General features: G+C 42.5%; 1 long non-coding RNA gene across 8 annotated transcripts in view; it reads left to right on the top strand.

Moving 5' to 3' along the window:
• LOC128117833 (uncharacterized) overlaps nucleotides 1-17,259 on the top strand; it is a 91,170-nt gene that overhangs the window by 31,661 nt on the left and 42,250 nt on the right. For 4 of the 8 annotated variants that reach the window (XR_008220921.1, XR_008220920.1, XR_008220925.1 and 1 more), the window contains exons 2-5: nucleotides 3,931-4,036; nucleotides 6,477-6,552; nucleotides 8,631-8,716; nucleotides 15,661-15,730. This is a non-coding gene — a long non-coding RNA (uncharacterized LOC128117833). Of the gene's footprint in view, nucleotides 1-3,930; nucleotides 4,037-6,476; nucleotides 6,553-8,630; nucleotides 8,717-15,104; nucleotides 15,731-17,259 lie in introns of all 8 variants that reach the window. The other 4 variants (XR_008220926.1, XR_008220922.1, XR_008220923.1 and 1 more) reach the window with 2 other exon arrangements.

Here is a 17,259-nt window from a genome sequence, read left to right as displayed (position 1 = left end):
GCTGCTTGGAGTTATGAGAGGAATATGTGGGGACATCTTTCCTGCTGCCTTCCTAGATGTATCTTTTCTTACTACTCTACTAAATCTAAGCACCATCATCTCTCATCTGGCTTCCTTTCCTGCAGCAGGACATAAACAGTTGGATAAATTATATGTCTGTGGGGAGAATGCTGGTGCCACCACCATCTCACTCTGCTCCCAGGAAGGTTTTTTTATTAAGAAGGCCCACCATTACCACCAAATATTCAGATACTCATTAGTATCAGAAATCCCAGGGGCTGAGAGTTTGTCATGTGAGATACCCTGTGGGTTTGATCCCCAACATTTCCAGACTTTCTGGTAAAGCCCTAAAATCTGCCATTTTGTTGATGCTGTGAAGTTTGTATATAAGTCATTGTGTCTGGTAGGATTAGGAACTCAATAACTATCAATCTGCAGACATAACAGTCTGTCATTTTCCCCCGATCATCTGTCTACTGTCTGCTAAGTTTCAAACCCCAGTCACAGTGAGATAAGTAGAAAAGGGAAAACATTTCTTCCCAAGAGGAAAAGACTGTCAAATTCTTCACCATACACATGCATCTGAGCAAAGTCCCATGTTAATACACAAAACATAACTTCCTACAGCAATGCATATTTCTATCTAAATAGAGAGTAAAAAGTAAGAAACACATGCACACACAATCAGGGGAGAGAAGGAAACATTAAAAACATTAGTCCATGGCATCATAGCTATGTTGTTGCTTTGCAGTCACTTGTGGGTTTCACAACAGATGTGCTGGGTGGCCTGTGAGGTGTGTGTCACCTGTGGGTGTCAAAACAGATGTGCTGGGTGGCCTGTGAGATGCACATCTCTGGCAGTGGATTCCCAAACTCTGATAAGCATCTTCAGCATCCTCATGATTTTTTTTTTCATGGTGAAAGCACATGTATTTAGAATTAGCCACTGGACTCAGTTTTGATAACAATTTTGTTAGCAACACCAGAGCATCATAATCAGGCAGCAGAACATACATATGCCTTCTTCTCTCTGTCACTCCTCATCAGGGTGTTGACTTGGGCCACATCACAGGTATAACATTTTTGCACATCCTGTTTGAGCTTGTTGGCCTTGACATCCACAATGAATGCGAGTGTCTCGTCTTCTTCCTTCTCTGTGATTGATCCAGTGGTGAGGAGAACTCAGTGATGGCGTAGTGGTTGAGCTTGTTTCTTCTCAGCACATTTGCGAGGGTATTCGGGCCTCCAGAGCTGCAGTGTCTTGAGGGGCTGGAAGGTGAGTGACTCTCAGGTCGGGTCATCTCAGCACTGCCATCTTGGCTCTCAATACCTCGTCCCTGGCTTCAGCTTCATCGGTGGGCACGAGTGTCCTTGTTCACTTTGGGTACCATCTGGGCAAAGAGCAAGAATGATTTGTGAAGTGGAAAGGTTTTAAAGGAAAATTGTAACTCCATTAAATAGAAGGTGAAAGCATGTCAAAGATTTTAAAGATGTGTTAATGAGGAAACCAGGATTTTAAAAACAAAGTGAAAGGAAAATTCAAAGAGCAAATGAAGAGAAAGGCACTCAGATGTTGAAATGAATTGAACAGATGCAAAACTGGCCACTATCCTCAGGGCTGCCGTCAGTTCATATGAGCGCTGACCCACAGGATTGTTTGTGTTTTTCTCTTTATTTACTTCGTACTCCTGAATGGTAAGGAAGCACTGAGACAAGAGATAGATAACCAGGAAGCTTGGGCTAGACAACAGCTAACAGTGCAGGGGACACGTTTCCTCCAACTTCTCAAAGTTGTTCTGAGTTTTCCCTGACACGGTTTTCTTCTCCTTCTTTCTGTGCTCCACCATCTTCAAACTGTCCAGGCAACCCCTCCCTCAGCCTAGAGAACACAGACCCGTCCTTTGCCGTTCATCCTCCCTCATCTCCAGTCCTACTCGGCTACTAATGCCAGTGCAGTTTATCTAAACTAATATCCAGAAAAAAAAAAAAAAAAAAAAAAACAGAAGGAGTAAAACTTTTTGTTTGGTTTTTCCAAACAGTCTTACTATGTAGCTCCAGCTGCCCTGGAATTCACTGTGTGGGCCAGGCCGGCCTTGAACTCACAGATATCCACCTGCCTCTGACTCCCAAGTGCTGGGATGAAAGGCTTGTACCACTACATCCAGTTAGGAGTAAAACTATTCATAAGAGACTATCAGACCAATTTGCTTCATTTACTCAAATGGACTGATATGCCAATGGAAACATCAACAGTAAAGATGTTTTGTGTGTGAGTATGAGTGTGTGTGTGTGTGTGTGTGTGTGTGTGTGTGTGTGTATGAGAGAGAGAACCACTGTGCTAATTACTATCATCCTGCCTGTTTGGTCAAGTTTCTCATCACTTGCTTGTAGTTAGAATCCACTTAGGTCAGCTTTGTCAGAATCTCCCTGTGTTTCCTGTTCCTATTTCTATCCAGGGACTCCTTACTCTGCTCGTAAATCCCCAGACATCTTTGCTGTATGTGGAGTTGACCCTGACCTCACTTTCCTAGCATATTACCCCTATTATGGTGATATTTTATTTGTGCTGAAATGTGATTTTATTTGTATGTTAATAAATAAAGTTGCCTGGAGATCAGAGGTCATAGCCATTAAGCAGATGTCTGGCAGTGGTAGCACACGCCCTTAATCTAATCACATGGCAGGCAGAGTCTCTGTGTGTTCAAGGGCACAGCCAAGCATGGTGACACACACCTTTAATCCCAGTACCAATCATAGAGACCTGGAGGTCTGTATAGACAGGCAGTGAAGAGAAAGTCATGTGGTTGGATTTGGAGCCAATGAGAAGGCAGAACAGAAGGCAATAAAAAGACAGGACACAGGAAGAAGGTCTCTCTCTCAGGGGAAGGACAGCAGCGAGTAGTAAGCTAAAGGGAGTCGTGGCTCTTGCTCTGATCTCTTGGGCTTTAACTCTGTATTTGGCTCTGCGTTTCTTATGTGCTAAGACCATTTAAAAATTCGTCTGCACCCTATTGTAATAGACTTGAATAAACTCTTCTCCACATGGTTTTTAGCAAGTGTCAGGATAGCTTTTTCTCAGCATCTACTAAAGAAGAAGAAGTATTATTTGTCTCTATGCACACTTAAGTTCTATAAGAAAAGACTGATTGACAGAAGAAGAATCATACAGGCATACTGCTTCATGTGACTCGTGTGACTCGGGAGATGAAGACCCAGAGAAACATTTACATCTGAATTATTTTAAAGAGCACTAATGAGCAATACAGTAAGAGGACAGTGTGCATGGGCTAATGATAAGGAATTAGAAGAAACTTAGGAAAACCAGTTTGTTTAGATTCCTCTTTATGTACAATCATCTTCACTGGCAAGAATGTTCCTGTCTTCTACTGTTGACCAATCCAAGGGTCGGCTCATTAGAGTTAATAAGCTTTACTGGATGGAGCTATGGAGGGAGGGTGAACTGGTCAATGCACTTGACCCATTCACAAAGGCCCAAGAGCCTCTTGTTTTCAGTTACAGCATACAGTTTCCAGCAAAGACACTCACTCAAGGGAAGCGAGAAAAGGAAACACCATAAACCAGATCTCTAACCAGCAGCCTAACATTTGCATTGTTAAATTATTTGAAACAAGTCTCACCAAGTTGCCTAGGCTGGCCTTGAACACACTCTGCAACCCAAGCATGTCTTGAGTTTGGAATCTTCTTGCCTCCACCCCCTGATTAGCTGGGGTCACAGGCCTGTACCTGTAAACCTTTGATTTGAACACTTTTGGCACATTGACCTCTAGGCAGCTACAAAACTGAGCCAAGGGGGAAAACAAGGACATTACTAGCTTTTACCAAAAAAAAAAAAAAAAAAAAAAAAAAAAAAAACCCACGTTCATTTTGGGGGTCCTTTCCTTGAATTGATCCTTTCCAACTTGTCTCTAGGTCTCATCAACAGGAGGAGGGAAAAACCAAAAACAACAAGAAGTCCTACCTGAGAAAACCTGGCTCCCACTCCAAACACTTGCCCACATTAAAGGAAAATAACACAGTATGTATAAAAATGCAAAAGTAAAATTGCTTACAGTTTTGACCAAACAAGAAAAATTGTCACTCTCTCTCTCTCTCTCCCCTGCCGATAGCCAATGCTACAGTGTCGGTAAAACAAGGCCCAGGAAATATGACCACACAGATTTACCCTGTGCTCAAGTTACTGGGGCTGGGAAACTGTCTTTCTCATTCTCACTATGGGATTTCCTTCAGTCACAGTTAATCCTGGGGCCTTATCATAGAATTACAAATGCACCGCTCTGCCCAGTCCCCTATACATTTACAGAAGAAAGGAAGGGTTTTCTTGTCTTGTTACTCCTGGAATTTGCGGGAGGGAGGAGTCTCGTTGACCGCCCAGGAAAACTCTGACCCTGTGTTTTCTACACGTTTCCATGTTGATTCTACCGTTATTTACTTTCCCTCTCCCATTCTCCCATTCCCCACCCCCATGGTCCCTTTCCCCCTCATTTGGATGAGGCCTTTAATTGGCCCCAAATCTAAATCTCTGCGGGAGAGAAATGAGTCATTAGCAACTTACTGACTGCTGCAGTCTTAAGAGGTAAATCCTTCCTGTTACACAGAGGACAGATCCATTTAAGCCCACCAATTCTCTGCTAGGACCTCCTCCTCTAGAGCAGTTATAAAGACGCAAGTAGGAATGGTAGCACTATTATTACAACTACTACTACTACTATTATTAATATTATTATTATTATTATTATTATTAATATTATTATTATTATTGTAACAACATTACCAAGAGTCAGCCCTTCAAACTTGCCCCAGTGTCTTCCATTTGATTTCTTTCTCCAGGCTAACTTTTAATTTAAGACGAATTCCTAAAATACCAACTACCTTCCCTGGCAAAGTTTCCTAAGAACTGTTTAGGAAAAGCTTTGTCCCCATTTTCTTCTTTGAAAACTTCCTGAGGCTGGAGAGATGGCTCAGAGGTTAAGAGCACTGACTGCTCTTCCAGAGGTCCTGAGTTCAATTCCCAGCAACCACATGGTGGCTCACAACCATCCGTAATGAGATTTGGCGCCCTCTTCTGGCCTGCAGGCATACATGCAGACAGAACATTGTACACATAATAAATAAATAAATCTTTACAAAAAAAAGAAGAAAGAAAAATTCCAGCAAATCAAGGATACTTTCATTTCTCAAAGCAGTACCAATGCACTGTGTTTGTATTTGACAATTTTGTTACTTATAAAAACTACTCCCTTGGTTACATAGGAAAGGAAAAATTAAGTTAAACCACCCCTGTTCTGGTCGATTTCGCTGTCTGTGTAAGAAAGCCGACTCCAGAACAGGACTTTTGAGGTGGTTTAGAACTGTCCTCCCAGATACTCGGGAGGTTGAGACAAAAGTGTCACAAGCTGAAGACCTGACTGGGCTACAGCGTGATTTGAAGGTCCTCCCAAACAACTTAGAAAAACCCGTTCTTAAAATAAGAAAATGACCCAGAGAAATAAGGATAGAGTGAGAGAGCGTTTCCCTGTACTTGGGAGGGAAAGAAAAATCAAACTAGATATTGGGGGAAATGAGACAGCATGGTAAACTGGTATTGCTAGAGTTCAACTTAAATCTGTTTTAATTGTACACACACACACACACACACACACACACACACACACACACACACGCACACACACAAACTGACATACTCGTGTATATATGTGCATCACATTTTGTTTGATGTTGATACCTGGGATAACAGGGCTCCTTCTTGGGGTTCTTAGTTTCATTAAATAAAAGAATTTAAGAACAGACTCACATGGAAGCTCAAGATCAACTTTATTAGACATTAAAAAGACAAACTTTACAGAAGGCAAGCTGTAAACTCAGATTGCCAAGTTGGTATGGAGGGTAAGCCATAGGATACATAAGCAGCTAAATGGCAGGGGCTGGGGGGAGGGGGTGGCTAGAGAAAGATTAAGGAAGTCCAAAGTACCAGATAAAGCATGAAGGCTCTGAGCAGCATCCAAAGGAAAAAGACAGAAGAGGAATGAAGAGGAGAAGTTACACCTTCCTCCCATCCAAGCACAAATGAGATCTGACCCTGCTTAGCTTTCAGGATCAAACAAGATCAGGCATGTTCGGGGTGGTATAGCCATACACAGATGAGTGATACCTTTCTAAAAGGTGAATAGACCCAACAAAACCTCCTGGGAGCTCACAGGGGCTGCACTAGAGGGCTGCAGTTATTGGAAAGGAAGGTCATTATCCCCTAAAAGATCTAAGGATGCCTTCTGTCTCTTTAGAATCATGTGGCGGTCTGAATGAGAATGCCCCCAGATGCTCATCTATTTGCTGGAACTGTTTGGGAAGGATCAGGAGGTACAGCCTTGTTAGAGGAACTGTGTAACTGGGGGCAGGCTTTGAGGTTTCAAAAGATTCTTGCCGTTCCCAGTGTCTCTCTTTCTCTCTACCTCCTTCAGATCAAGATGTGACTTCTCAGCTGATCCTGCCACCATGTTCTGGCTCCACCACCACAGACTCTAACTCTCTGAAATGGTAAACCCCAGCATCCCACAGAAACGGTGGTTCTGTCTTACACTATGGCTGTAACAGATTGCTTCAGCATCCTAGCTAACAGTGTTTAGTCTCCTAAACTAAATTTTGATTTTTTCCCCCACATTTCCCAAATGGGTTATTCACTTCCCTACTCCTTAAATCTTTTCATTAGCCAAGGAGAGTAGTATACCCATGCAGTAATCTTGTTCATGCAGTTTGCACAGTGTTTCACTGTCTGATGTAGTACCCCTCACTAATGCATTTCAGAAGATCATTTGTTCACTTATCTGAAATATTATAATTTAGATTCCTCAAAAATATAGTGTATACTAAACTCTCAAAATGTCTGCTTCTTATAGGTTTACCTTCTAGAAAACAGAATGTTATGTTGGGAGATGGTTTACAGAAGTAAAATTTGACCAGAATAAGAGATGTAATGAGTGAGGGAGTGTGGGGGACCTGCCTCCACATTTTCCCCCAGGGTACTCCTCCCAGCTGTAACTCAGACCAGGTGAAGCACACCAGCACCCCTTCATGTACTTTTCCAGTTTCTAGTGGCTTCTAATGAGGCTTGTTGGTCTTCCGTTAATGTCAAAGGATAAACAGCCATCATTCTTACATTTAAAACTTGTCTTGTGTAACAGAGACATGGGGTGGGGAATGGGTGTCCCTGACAGTTACTGAGAAGTCTCCATAAAGTTGACATCTAAGGTAGCTCCAGGTGGCTGCCAGTTTAGCAAGGGTATGTGGATTAAGTGGTAGGAAAGGAGCTAGTGGACGTCTCAGGGACTCCATAATTGCAAGGAGTTCCTCATGGAGTCCACTCTCCCTTAGACAACTGAGTGAGCTCTGTGGGGTCAGTGGGAGCCCTTCCTCCACATTCTTCCCTCCACCTTCAGCAGAGCAGCTGAGACAAGGACATTAGGTGCAGTGCAGTACATGCAGGTGCTAACACACCATAGGTGCAGTGCAGTACATGCAGGTGCTAACACACCATAGTGGAGCTAAAGTATCTCCAAGTTTCTGATGCTTTTTGTTTTGTTTTCCAAGACAGGGTTTCTCTGTGTAACAGCTCTGGCTGTCCTAGAACTCACTTTGTAGACCAGGCTGGCCTTGAACTCACAAAGATCCACCTGCCTCTGCGTACCAAGTACTGGGACTAAAAGTATATGCCACCACTGCCCGGCTTTTTTTCTGGTGCTTTTAAAAACAGTTTTTATTTCTATTTGTTATTTATTTATTGTGTACCTGTGTGTACATATAAGAGCATCATGGGTTCATGTGTAGAGGTCAGAGGGCAACTTGTGGGGATTGGTTCTCTCTTTTCAATGAAGGACCCAGAGATCCAACTCAGGTCACCATGCTTGACAAGTACCTCCACCCTCAATCATCTCCCCAGCCCTCTGTTGTCTTTAATAGTGGGTTAAAAAAAAAAACAAAACAAAACAAACTCATTACAAATAATGCAGTGTCATTGGGAGAGGGATTCAGCTCCCTTGATCTGCTTCTTTCCAAGCATCCTTTATCACTTTGATAAAACTTGTCCTGCAGTAACGTTCTCTCTTGGCATGCTTCTGGACTGTAGTTTGGGTTGTTTTGTTTCATATTTTGTTCATGACTACATGCAATTTGTGTTCCCCTCTTCTGGCATTTTTGCAAAAAAAAAATTGAGAATATGGATAAAGAAACTTCCAATGGGAAATAGAACAAGAGGCACCACTCTGGTGGCGGTCTCTCCACAGGTGTATTATGTCAAGCAGCTGTTTGGGGACCAAACTACCTCATGACAGATGAGGAAGTCAGATGAGAGAGCACAATGCCTACTTTTCATGTTGCTTCCTGGAGAGGACAAGATGGTGAGGCTTCTTTTACCAGCCTCAGCTGAGCCACTGAAGGAGACAGTAGCCAGTACTTAGGGGAGGTAGAGAAATAAAATCTAGAACCTTGCATTTGAGCAAAGATGGTGAAACCCAGAAGCACAAAACCTTACCATCATAGTGTCAGGCCAAGACCTGCAGGTGGGTTGCTAGAATTCCCTGAGGCTAAGAAGTGGACAATATCCACCATTCTTCCTCTAGCCTTTTCAAGGAACAGAAGAAAGCAAGACTGCCTGCTGGGGAAAAGGACATGAAGATTAACAACTGGCTTTGCCACACCTGCTGAGGTAAGCCTTCACATAAGGAATGCCAAAGGAGGTCTACAAGACAGAAGAGAAAGTGGCCAAAATCTTTATAGCTGGAGGTCACAGTTAGTTGGCGATGTTCTCTATGGAAGCCTCATGTCCCTTTAGAAGTCCCTCTTTCCTCTGTCTCTGACTGTGTTATCCTCTGCTCTACCTTCTTAAGATTATAGCCTTCACACTGCCAATTGTGGAGTAAGGTATACAGTAAGCTATTCCCCCATGACTTTTACAAAATTAGCTTTGCATACCTTAAATCATGACATTACCCAGTTATGGATATTAGGTGTTCCAGACAAGACCCTGACCGGGCCTGAGGAGGAAGTTCAGCAGGGAAGAGCACTTGCTGGTACTTCAGAGGTTCCAGGTTCCAGCACCCGCATGGTAGCTCACAACTGCTTGGGACTGCTGTTTCAGGGGCTCCAGTGCCCTCTTCTGGTCTCCAAGGGCACTAGGTATGCATGTGCTACATATACATATGTGTAGACAAAACACTCATACTCATTAAAAATGAATAAATAAGGAAGCACCTGACCTACAGAAACACCATCTCCATGTTTTAATATTTAACAGTAAAAACCACACTTCCCTTAGACCATACATTATTTGTTAGAATACTATGTGAATTAGGTTCTCCCAGTTGAGGTAAGGCCTCTGGAGTTTGTTTTTGTTTGGTTTTTTGGCTTCAATGATGAAGACATTTAATCATCTCCTAGAACTAGAACCTGTATGTAGGAAGCTGAGGTCTGGTTTGCAGTTCAACAATTCAAACGGAATCACAGGATCTTTCTTTCTCTCCCCTCTGCTGTCCTCCTGAATTCAAGATGGCTTCCACAGCTCCACGTCACAGAACCTTAAGTAATAGACATCTGTGGAAGAAGGAAAGGGTTGGAGGCAAAGCACGCACAGAGCTATGGATTCAATCTCTAGCACCGCATGAACCTGGCCCACTGGTGCGTGCTTTAATCTCAAAACACAGGAGTGGAAGCAGAAGGATCACGCAGTTAAGGTCATCCTTGGCAAACAGCAAGTTAGGAGTCAGCTGGGGCTCCGTGGGACCCTGTCTCTAAAAACAACAATAATAAAGTCGGGACCTCAGGGTCTAGCTAAGAGCTAGAATGTATGCTTAGCACACCAAAAAGCCTGGGTTGCATCTGTAGCACATAATTAATTGATTAGCTAATTAATTGATAAAGATAAAACATAGGCCTTATTAGCCACTTAAAATATAAACCAGTCTGCTAATTCCTAATGCCAAGCACCTGGTAGGACTATTTTTCGTAACAGGGTTCATGGGACCCTGCAGGAACTGGATCCGGTCTAGTTGAGTACCACCCAGTACTTAAGTCTCCAGATCAACAGCACTCAGCTGACTGAGCCTTTGAATCCCATGCACTGACACACTCTTTTCCATCTTCAGGAATGCCCTTCCAGCTACTGCACCCTAAATCCACCTGGACATCTCTTGATTGTTATTCTCCAACCATTGAGAGTTGATCTTCCCCAGACACCAGTGCTTCCCTATGCAGATTCTGTCGCCATCTTGTATTAATTTCAAATGTCTGTCTCTTCAACAAGACTATGAGCAGCATTCATAAGACTCTGGTTAATTCTCCATGGTATCCCTGGTAGCCAACACAGTTGGGTGCTCTGTAGTACTTATAGGAAACATATCCATCAGGGGGTTGAAGAGATGGCTCAGTCATGAGCTGTTTAAGCATGGGAACCTGAGTTTGAACCCCACCATTCATAAAAAAAAGAATGATGGCATGGCATGTTCTTATAATCCTAGCTTTGGAAAGCTGGAGACAAGCAGACCTCTGGTACTTGCTGGCCAGCCTAGCCTAATTGGTAAGACCTACTCCCATGGAGAGACTCTGTCTCAAAAAAAAAAAAAAAAAAAAAAAAAAGCAATTAAAGAGTGCTTGCTGCAGAGACCTGTAGTCAAACATTAGGCCAAGTTCAGGGAATCCTGTTGAAGAGAGGGAGGAAGGATTGTATGAGTCAGAGGTGTATCAAGGACATCATAAGAAAACCCACAGAATCGACTAACTTGGACTCATAAGGGCTCACAGAGTCTGAACTGACAGCCAGGGAGCCAGCATGGGACTGACCTAGGACCTCTGCATATATGTGACAGTTGTATGGCTTGGGACTCCTGGCAGTGGGAGCAGGGACTGTCTCTGGCTCTTGTGCTGGCTTTTGGGAACCCACTCCTCATACTCGGTTGCCTAGCCCAGCCTTAATACAAGGGTAGTACGTAGTCTCTTTAAGTTTTTACTTTATTTAACATACCACTCACAGTTTCCCCTCCCTCCCCTCCTACTGCTCTCTTCTACCTCATTCCCACCTCCATCTACTCCCCAGAGAGGGTAAGGCCTCCCATGGGGAGTAAACAAAGCCTGTCATATCAAGTTGGGGCAGGACCAAGCCCCTTCCCGCTGCATCAAGGCTGAGCAAGGTGTCCCTCAATAGGGAATGGGCTCCAAAAAGCCAGTTCATGCACTAGGGATAAATCCTGGTCCCACTGCCAGGGACCCCACAAGCTGCCCAAGCCACACAACTGTCACCCACACTCAGAGAGCCTAGTTTGGTCACTTGCAGGTTACCTAGTTGTCAGTCCAGAGTCTGTGACTCCCATTAGCTCAGGTCAGCTGTCTCTGTGGGTTTCCCCATCATGACCTTGATCCCTTGCTCATATAACCCCTCCTCCCTCTCTTTGATTGGACTCTAGGAGCTCAGCCCAGTGCTTAGCTGTGCATCTCTGCATCTGCTTCCATCAGTTACTGGATAAAGGTTCTATGATGACAATTAGGGTAGTCATCATCTGAATACAGGAGAAGGCCAGTTCAGGCACCCTTGCACTATTGCTTGGAGTCTTAACTGGAGTCATCTTAGTGGATTTCTGGGAAATTCCCTAGCACCATGTTTTTCCCTAACCCCACAGTGGCTCCCTCTATCAAGATAGCTCTTTCCTTGCTCTCCCTCTCTGCCCCTCCCCCAAGTTGACCTTCCCATTCCTTCATGTTCTCATATCCACCCTCCTCCTGGCGCACTCCCAGTTTACCCAGGAGATCTTATCTCTTTCCCCTTCCTAGGGCAATCCATGCATGTCCCTCTTAGGGTCCTCCTTGTTACCTAGCTTCTCTGGGGTTGTGGATTGTAGCCTGGTTATCCTTTGCTTTACATCTAGTATTCACTTATGAGTGAGTGCATACCATGTTTTTGTGTTTCTGGGTCTGGGTTACCTCACTCAGGTTGTTTTTTTCTGGTTCCATCCATTTGCCTGCAAATTTCAAGATGACATTTTTTTTTAAACCACTGAGTAATACTCCATTGTGTAAATGTATCACATTTTCTTTATCCATTCTTTGGTTGAGGGACATCTAGGTTGTTTCCAGGTTCTGGCTACTATGAATAATGCTGCTGTGAACATAGTTGAGCAAGTGCCCTTGTGGTATGATTGTGCATCCTTTGGGTATATGCCCAAGAGTGGTATTGCTGGGTTGAGGTAGATTGATTCCCAATTTTCTGAGAAACCACCATGTTGATTTCCAGAGTGGCTGCACAAGTTTGCACTCCCATAGGCAGTGTAGGAGTGTTCCCCTTACTCCTCATGCTCTCCAACATAAGCTGTATCAGTGTTTTTGATCTTTGCCATTCTGTCAGGTATAAGATGGTATCTCAGAGTCATTTAATTTGCATTTCCTTGATGACTAAGGATGTTGAGCAATTCCTTAAATGTCTTTTGGCCATTTGAGGTTCTTCTGTTGAGAATTTTCTGTTTAGATCTGTACCCTATTTTTTAAAAGACTTATTTATTTATTATGTACACGGAAGAGGGTGCCAGATCTCATTACAGATGGTTGTGAGCCACCATGTGGGTGCTGAGAATTGAACTCAGGACCTCTGGAAGAGCAGTCGGTGCTCTTAACCTCTGAGCCATCTCTCCAGCCCTGTACCTTACTGTTTTGGTTGGGAGACTTTTAATGACTGCTTCTATTTCTTTGAGAGTTATAGGTCTATTTAAGTTGTTTATCTGGTCTTGATTTAGTTTTGGTATGTGGTACGTATCTAGAAAATTGTCCATTTCTTTGAGATTTTCCAATTTTGTGGAGTACAGGTTTTTGAAGTATGACCTAATGATTCTCTGGATTTCCTCAGTGTCTGTTGTTATGTCTCCCTTTTCATTTCTGATTTTGTTCATTTGGATATTCTCTCTCTACCTTTTGGTTAGTTTGAATAAGGGTTTGTCTATCTTGTTGATTTTCCCAAAGAACCAACTCTTTATTTCATTGATTCTTTGTATTGTTCTCTTTGTTTCCATTTTATTGATTTCAGCTCTCAATTTGATTATTTCCTGGTGTCTATTCCTCCTGGGTGAGTTTGCTTCTTTTTGTTCTAGAGCTTTCAGGTGTGTTGTTAAGTCATTAGTGTGAGATTTCTCCAAATTCTTTATGTGGGCACCTTGTGCTATGAATTTTCCTCTTAGCACTGCTTTCACAGTGTCCCATAAGTTTGGGTATGTTGTGCATTCATTTTCACTGAATTCTAGGAAGTCTTTAATTTCTTTATTTCTTCCTTGACCCAGTGGTGTTTCAGTTGAGCATTCTTCAGTTTCCATGAAATTGTAGACTTTTTGTAATTTGTAGTATTGTTGAATTCTAACTTTAAGCCATAGTGATCCAACAAGATACAGGGGGTTATTCCAATTTTTTTGTGTCTGTGGAGATTTGCTTTGTGCCTGAGTATGTGGTCAGTTTTAGAGAAGGTTCCATGAGATGCTGAGAAGAAGGTATGTCCTTTTGTGTGTGGGTAGAATGCTCTATAGATGTCTGTTAAGTCCATTTGAGTCTTAACATCTGCTACTTCCCTTATTTCTCTGTTAAGTTTCTGTCTGGCTGACCTGTCCATTGGTGAGAGTGGGGTGTTGAAGTCTCCCACTATTAGTGTGTGGGGTTTGATGTCTGATTTAAGTTTTAGTAACATATCTTTTACAAATTTTTTTTTAAATTTGGGGCATAAATGTTCAGAATTGAGACTTTATCTTGGTCTATTTTTCCTGTGATGAATATGAGATGTCCTTCTCCATCTCTTTTGATTAATTTTAGTTTGAAGTCTATTTTTATTAGATATTAAGATAGCTGCACCAGCTGGTTTTTTAGGTCCATTTGACTGGAAAATCTTTCCCCCACCCTTTGCTCTGAGGTAATGCCTGTCTTTGAAGTTGAGGTGTGTTTCTCGTATGCCACAGAAGGATGGATCCTGTTTTCGTACCCATTCTGTTAGTCTGAGTCTTTTTATAGGCAAATTGAGTCCATTCATATTGAGATATTAATGACCAATGATTGTTAATTTCTGTTAATTTTTTTGGCTTTTGTTGGTGGTTGTGTGTGTGTGTGTGTGTTTCCCTTCTTTAGGATTTGCTGGAGTGAGATCATCTGTGTTTTTGTGGGTGTAGCAAACTTCCATGGGTTGGAGTTTTCCTTCTAGTACTTTCTGTAGGGCTGAATTTGTGGTTAGGTATTGTTTAAATCTGGTTTTGTCATGGAATATCTTGTTTTCTCCATCTATGATGATTGAAAGTTTTGCTGGGTATAGTAGTCTGGGCTGCTGGGGGTGCATTGGGTTGGGAGAGGGGCACGGGATGTGCCCTGGGACCTGGGGCCTAGAGAGCATGGCTGTCCAGCCAGGAGACAGGCCACTCACCTCCATTTGTTTGTTTGTTTTTAACTGAAGCTTAGTAACATTGGGGAACAGGCAGGTACCTGTGTTTCCTTATTAAGGATTATTGTGCAGGGATGTTTTATAAAATTTGCTCAGGGAAATACAATTTTTTTTTTTTTTTTTTTTTTTTTTTTTTTTTGGTTTTTGGTGCACGCCTTTAATCCCAGCACTCGGGAGGCAGAGGGAAATACAATTTTAATACAGTTCTAATTAGTTTTCTCATTACTGTGACTAAATACCTGATTTTAAAAAAAAAAAAACAACGTGAGGGAGGGAAGTATAGAGGGAAGGAAGGACCGAGGGAGTGAGAGAGGCAAAGAGGATTTATTTTTGATTCAGTCCCTCATGCAGCAAAGGCGTGGCAGGGCCACGAAGTTAAAAAGTTACAGTGGCAGCCGGGCGGTGGTGGCGCACGCCTTTAATCCCAGCACTCGGGAGGCAGAGCCAGGAGGATCTCTTTGAGTTCGAGGCCAGCCTGGTCTCCAAAGCGAGTTCCAGGAAAGGCGCAAAGCTACACAGAGAAACCCTGTCTCGAAAAACCAAAAAAAAAAAAAAAAAAAAAAAAAAAAAAGTTACAGTGGCTCCCCAGGCAGAAAGTCGGGCAGATGCTTGTCCCCTGACCCTTGCTCCTTTACTTTTTATCCAGTCCATCAGCAGTGAAATGGTGCTACCCTCACCTAAAGTGCATCTTCCCACCCCGCTGAACTTCTCTGTAAACCTCATCACAGACACTGCGAGAGTTTTGTCTCCAAGGTTATACTCTAAAATCTCTCAAGTTGGCAGCCAAAATTAACCATGCACAACCACCTAGAATATACGGAATAAAGCTTTATTTTAGGAATTGGACAGTTTACAGTTGGGAGAAGAGGAGTTGGGTAAGTGAAATCCTGAAAAAAAGACGTTCAAGAATTTCGAAAGGACCGGCTATTCCAGTACACAGGCTCAAATGGACAAGTAAGAGCTTAAGGGGAAACTGACTCTCTGATGCTCTAATGGACCCTGAAGAGCTTGTGTCAAAGTCTACGGAAAGTTGCTCCTTTTTGTTGGTTAACACTTGTGCATTCACAGTGCAACATTTGATGATGGTTTCTTTTCCTGGTCTACACAGTCAGCAATTGGGAAGAGTGTACCCAGAGAATCTCTGTCTCTCACATCAGCAGCCTCCAGAAAGTGATGGTTACATCTTCTGTTCTGCTTTCCAGATCACTTCTGTCCTCTTTCTCCTCAAGCTACTCTAACCAGAGTAGTAGGCAATTGTCTGCAATCTTTCAGGTAATTCTTGGCCTTGCATTTCTTCTTGTAGTCACTAGGTGATAGCCGATGTCACTTCTCAGACTCCGATGTAGGGTTAAACCAGCAAAATCATGTGCAGCTCCAGACTCTGTTGACCCCTAGCTTACTCTCTTGGCTAGAGTTGAGGTGATTTCTACACAGAGGGCTTGGAAATTTCTGGTGTCCCTTGTGGCCCCAGTGTTGTGTAGAGTTTTCACAGCCACTTTAAGCTTGGATTGGTCTGTCTTGCACTTTCAGTTGGCCTTGGCTGACAGAACACGATAACTAAAGAGATTGCTAGCAAGTTGAGTTATACTCAGCAAGGCAAGAAAAAGTCCCTAAAATAAAGTGGTCAAGTGTAATCAGCAAGTTTTCTTAAAGAGACATCATGTTCATTTTATCATTTCTAACTGTAACTAAGTTTTTGTCCCAACTGGAAGCCCCCCTGAAAACAGACCCGGAAATAGAACACAAACTGGTTAACAACTAAGGATTATTATTTTTTTTCCAGGAGAAAGAAAGCATGGGTTAAACAAAAGATTTAACTATGTATTTTACCTTGTAAAGAGATTTACTAAGGCAATGATTTTTCTTTCATATTCGTAGTCTCATTCTATAAAATAAATGGTAAGTGGATTAAACATATACAAGAATAAATAATATGTATTATGTGGGAAAAATGTAAAAGCTTCTGTTGATTGATTTTCCTGGGAGACATGAACAAATGTTCATTTACCCAAGTTGGGTACCAATGACAGAGCAAAGAAAGCAGCTACCCAAGTCTAACAAGGGGACACTGAGGTGACTCACAGGAGCATGACCCAGATGTTATTTGTAGGAGTATGAATGATTCCAAGGCAACTGCATCATCAAAAAGCTGAGCACAGCAAGGGGGCACACCATAAGAGCTGCATCTCTAGAGATCCCTGCACAACTTTAGGAAGCTTGACTACTCTACTGGTGACAGTCTCGTCTCCCCAGGAATTGTACAGTTTATATCCGTAGGAGCATCATCTGAGAATCTCATCAATTTCAGGAGCTTCCTGAGACTTCTGAGTTTACCTGTTTGCTAGGTGTTAAAGAGACTCCCGCCAGGAGGAAGTGTTTGAATCCAAAGGAAACAGCTACACAGTAGCTTAGCAGATGACAAAGAATTTTAAAAAGCTTCAAAAACTGGAAGTGGTGACAGCAGGATTACAGGATGCAAGGTCAACACAAAAGAGTCAATTAATTGCTTTTCTTTCTTCTTTTTTCTTTTCTTTTTTTTTAAATTTTTTTTTTTTATTTTTCTGTGTAACAGTCCTGCTGTCCTAGAACTTGCTTTGTAGACCAAGCTAGTCTCAAACTCACAGAGATTCACTGTTCTGTATACAATTAATACACTGTGAAATTTACATCTAAAACACAATAGTGGGCAGGCTAGATGGCTCAGCAGGTGAAAGTGCTTGTGAGGCATGCGTAAAGACCTGGTTCTGATCTCTAGAGCTTTGTCAAAATGTCTAATGATAGAGTTTCTTTTTATTTATTTT

This window comes from Peromyscus californicus, unplaced genomic scaffold (genome assembly GCF_007827085.1).
Source record: "Peromyscus californicus insignis strain IS unplaced genomic scaffold, ASM782708v3 Scaffold_21__1_contigs__length_65335640, whole genome shotgun sequence".
Taxonomy (NCBI): Eukaryota; Metazoa; Chordata; class Mammalia; order Rodentia; family Cricetidae; genus Peromyscus; species Peromyscus californicus.
The sequence above is the reverse complement of the archived record's forward strand: the minus strand, read 5'-3'. Positions and strand labels throughout refer to the sequence as shown.